The sequence below is a fragment of the Panthera uncia genome, assembly GCF_023721935.1.
Source record: "Panthera uncia isolate 11264 chromosome C1 unlocalized genomic scaffold, Puncia_PCG_1.0 HiC_scaffold_3, whole genome shotgun sequence".
Lineage (NCBI taxonomy): Eukaryota > Metazoa > Chordata > Mammalia > Carnivora > Felidae > Panthera > Panthera uncia.
The window spans coordinates 68,477,203-68,482,342 of NW_026057584.1; the positions used below are offsets into that span (position 1 = coordinate 68,477,203).

The window sequence follows — 5,140 nt, forward strand, 5'->3', positions numbered from 1 at the left end:
AGACATTCATTTACATATGTATTCTAATACACATTTTTTTTCCTAACATGCCAAAACATATACAACCCCCATTATTTCAGAGGAGAATTATAATGAACAGAAGAATACATCAGCTTAAATTCTCAAGGTCATCTCAAATCCTGAAAACTCCCTGGTTTCTGTGATAGGGAAGTTTTGCTAGTAAATAGTTGGACTAAAATCCAGGTAAAATGCTCTAAATCTTCATCTTCTGATTCTAAATTTTTTAATATATTGCAACAGACAGTTTAATCAAATCTAAACATGTGCTAGAAAGACCTGAGAGTGTTTTATAATTTGTTTTTAAAATTCCTAGGTAGGGGCGCCTGGGTGGCCCAGTCAGTTAAGTGTCTGACTTCGGCTCAGGTCATGATCTCACAGCTTGTGAATTCAAGCCCCGCATCGGGCTCTGTGCTGACAGCTCGGAGCCTGGAGCCTGCTTCTGATTCTGTCTCTCTCTCTCTCTCTCTCTCTCTCTCTCTGCCCCTCCCTCGCTCACACTCTGTCTCTTTCTCTCTCTCTCTCTCAAAAAAATAAATAAAAAAAAAATTAAAAAAAATAAAAAAATTCTTAGGTAAACTTCATTTGCCAATTTTACATTCTTCTATTTATATTTTTCTTTGTTTTGTCTGTCTTCTTTTCTTTCTACAAATTCCCAAGGACAGTCCTTAAAAAACTATTAGTCCTATTACTTTGTTGGAGGTAAGTTATTTCCACCGTCCTCAGGTTTGTGGATGTCTAGAGTGACTCTGATGAGGCTGATTGTCTCCTATGGCCAGAGGGGGGTCATAGCAAGTGATCTGGTACTGACCAGGCCCCACTAGTCACAGTGCCTCCAGTATCCTGACACTAAAGCCCTTGAGCCACTGCTTGGTGTTTCTACAGAGCCACAGCACCATGGACTTCAGACCAGTTAGAACATCATCTCTTTTGTCCTGATGAGCATAGATAGTATCACATTTTACTGGCCATATAATTTCAGAAAATAAAGATGCAGGCAAATAGTTGGATCACAGGAGCCCTTGAAAGTAGACCATCCAAGTAACGATCCCCAAGGCTAATTCTTGGGGCGGTATGTAATTCTTTTTATGATGTATGTAATTCATTTCATTAGCGAGTAGGAGATAATGAGAAGTAGGGATGCTGCTCCCTGAGCTATGCTTTTTATTGTAGTCACTGTCCCAGATGTCGTGAATAGTACAGCCTACTCCATGTGTCAGAGAAGCTCCATTGCCAAAGAGCATGTATGAATCTGAAAAACAACCCAGTTCAGATGCCAAATCTGTGCTCCAGATACATGGCAGACTCGGGAACAGATTCCAATGGGTTTGTCCAAGAGCATGAAGAGCAGGTAGGGTTGTAGAGGGTGGGGCACCAAATCCATGATCCCCAAAGCCACAGGCTGAGCAGCTGCTGGGCCTGAGGGTCATCAGTCCCCCTGCAGCAGTGGGTGCCAGAGTCAGGGAGCAGCCCCAGGAGGCCAGCAGCCTTGCCTGCCTCATGCCCACAAACTCCACATGAACCTTTGCTGGGGAACCTAGGAGGTATGGTCCCTGAGCTATGTGTTCTTTGTTCTTTTTGCGTCATTCCCTGCCTTCTTTGGCTTATTGAGTACTTCGTATCACCACTATTATCTTATTAGGTATATAATAAGAACTCGAGAAACAGAACTAATAGGATGTATTAAAAGATTTATTCTGAGGAATTGGCTTATGTGATGGAGAGGGCTGAGTAGTAGGCAATCTGGATGCTCAGACAGGAGTTGATGTAGCCTTGAATCTAAAATCTGTAGTAAGGACCAGCAACTGGAAATTCAGGGAGGATTCTCATGTTAAAATCTTGTGGCAGAATTCCTGTTTCTCCAGGAAACCTCAGTTTTTGTCTTAACGCCTTCAACTGATTCGGAACACATTCATCATCACGAGAATCCCTCATGTTGCCATATGTTAGCCATACCCACTTCTCTCCTGCCCCACCCTCTTCTTAACCCCTGTCAACCATAGACCTGTTCTCCATTCCCATAACTGTATTTTCAAGAATGTTATTATATAAATGGAATCATACAGTATGTACCTTTTGAGATTGTTTTTTCTTTCCACTCACCATCCAGGTTTCATTATGTCAGATAATTCTAACATTTTTGTGATTTTGGTATGGGTGTCCGTTGACTGTCTTTTTTATATTTATTTATGTTTTATTCAGTGTGGGGTCTCCCTGGTTCTCAGTATGAGGAGTGATTTTCAGTTGAAATCTGGACATTTTTATGTTATGTTCTGAGACTTCGGGTATTATTTAAAATTCTGGTTTAGTTAACTTTTTCTGACTCTGCTTCATAAGGAAGGAGTGGGGATTCTAGATGGAAATAGAAATTCAAGTTGCCCACTTGGCCTTTGTTAACAACTATGGGAGTAAAGGCTTTGTTACTTTTTGATGAACTTTCAAATCCGAGCTCCCCATGTGGAGTCCACTCACATTGTGGTGGGGATAGGCTCATTACCACTGATTAAGAGTCCTGAATCTTCCCTAGGGCTGCCATGACACCAGTGGGGAGTAGTTCCTTGTTAACTGCTGGCTGGTGTGGGATCTAGGCTGTATGGGCTTCATTAACTCTGAGGGCAGGGGATTCATTACTAGCTGATGGGAATCAAAATCCTAACTCCTTACTTGACCTTCTTCAACACCACCTCAGGAATAATGACAGCCTCATAAGAATGGAAGTCTAGCTTTGCCACTCAGCCTGTGCTGCTCTGGTTGGGCTGTGGCCATGGTTTTTTCTTTATTTTTTATTGTAGTAGATTGATTATTGTCTAAAAGTTTTTGGTCTTGCTAGATTGACTGTTCCTAGTCTCTCGGGCAGAGAAAAGACACTTTTGTGTTTTGTTTTGTTTTGTTTTGTTTTCTTTTTTTGTCTGCATTTTCTGGAATTTCTAGGCTATCATCTTCTTCAGCTCCAAGTCTGGGATATGAAACAAAAAGCAACTCACCACCATGTTGCCCCTTGGGTCTTGAGATCCTTGCTGGTCTACCTTCTGCTACCTTTCAAAGTCTTAAAGTATTACACATGCACAAATACACACACACACACACACACACACACACACACATCTATCTATCTATCTATCTATCTATCATCTATCATCTATCTATCATCTATCTATCTATCATCTATCTATGTATCTTTCTATCTACCCACCATCTTAGTTTTCTAGGGCTGTCATAATTAAGTACCACACACTGGGTGGCTTAAACAAGAGAAGTTTATTTTCTCATGGTTGGGGAGGCTAGAAGTTTATGATCAAGGTGTCAGAAGGTTTGGTTCCTTTCTCAAGAATTGTAGATTGCTGTCTTATCATTGTGTCCTCACATTGTCTTTCCTCTGTGCATGTTTGTGCATGCATATGTCTGGTGTTTGTGCGCCCAAATTTTCTCTTCGTATAATGGTACCAGTCAGATTAGATTAAGGCATAAATTCACATATATATGATTTTTGTTGTATTTAGAGAAATAAGGAAAAGTACGTGTACTCCATCATCCCAGAAATAGAAGTCCTCCTTGTTATTGGTTTTAATGTTATCACTGTCAAGATCTGATTACATTCTGGCCTCCATTAAATCTAGTGAAATGTCAGCCATGGTTTTTAGTTGTATCTGTCTTTGTAATATACATTGTTTTTTCTTTTGGTTTTCAGCAGTGTAAATATACATGTCTAGATATGGTCTAGTTTGTGTTATACTATTTTGCATTTGCTGACCTCTTTGTAGTTTATATTCTTAACAAATTTTGAAAATTTTCAGCTCTAGTATCCTGAAATACTTTTTCTATCCCATTTTCTCTTCAAGTCCTTTTGGAACTCCCATTACACATCACAGATCACTTGTTTTTTCATCACAGATAATTGAGGCTCTTTTGTTTTCTTGTCATTTTTATCTCCATTTTTCACATTAGATCATTTCTATTGAACATTTTCTGCATACATTGATCCTTTCTTTGGCCATCTCCAGTCATCTGTTAATCCGTTTTAGTGAATCTTTTATTTCAGATATTGCACTTCTAAATTCTAAATTCCCATTGGGTTATTTTTATATTTCTCATTCCTCTGCTGAGATCCTCCATATATTCACTAATTTTGACAATAGTTTCCTTTTGATCCTTGAATATGCTTTAGTAGCTTAAAGTTCTTTTTTGAAAACTCCACTTCTGGGTTATCTTGGAATCTCTTATTGACTTGTCTTTCTCTTAAATATGGGCGACATTTTTTTTCTCATGTAACTAGTAATTTTTATTGTATACTAGATATTGTAGATAAATACTTACAGAAACTCTAGATTCTACTATCTTTCTCTGCAGAATGTTGATTTTTGTTTATCGGACTGGTTGGCTATTAAACTTGAACTATGGAAGCTTGGTTTTATACATTATTAGAAAAGATCTGGGGGCACTTGGGAGGCTCAGTCAGTTAAGCGTCTGACTTCAAATCAGGTCATGATCTTGCAGTCTGTGAGTTCAAGCCCCACATTGGGCTCTGTGGTTGCAGCTTAGAGCCTGGAGCCTGCTTCAGATTCTGTGTCTCCCTCTCTCTCTGCCCCTCTTCCATCCGCGCTCCCATGCTCTGTCTCTCTCTGTCTCTCAACAATAAGTAAACATTAAAAAAAAAATTTAGAAAGGAAAGATCCGTTTTGATTTTATCTTTGTTCAAGATAAGTATTGTAGTACTAGTATGTCCTTGATAGTCTTAAGACATGATGGTGTTGTATTTCCCTGAAAAGAACCCAAACTCAAAATTTTATCTTCCTTCTGTAGGAAGAAACAGATTTCTGCCCACTGAAGTCACCCTTCCACTTGATGTTTTTCACTATTATCATTAGAGTGTTCTCCATGCATGCTCAGCTTAGGGAACAGCCAGTAATTTGAGGATAGTCATACATAGATTTGGGGAATACCCCTTCAGTGTCCTCTTTCTTTCCCCTAGGGTTTTTACACTCAATTTTCAGCAACTTTGGTAGCCCTAATTCTGTTATCTGAGGCTACAAGCCACTGAGACAACAATTTTTCGCTTGTGTTCTAGTCACCTCTTGCCATGTGGACTGGAATATGCTCTAGAAAAAAAAGTGGAGCTCACTTT

At 39.3% G+C, this 5,140-nt stretch overlaps 1 pseudogene; it reads right to left on the reverse strand.

Annotated features, from left to right (window-relative positions):
• Positions 1-612: 612 nt before the first annotated feature.
• On the reverse strand, positions 613-1,402 carry LOC125911585 (4-hydroxybenzoate polyprenyltransferase, mitochondrial-like; annotated as a pseudogene).
• Positions 1,403-5,140: the final 3,738 nt, after the last annotated feature.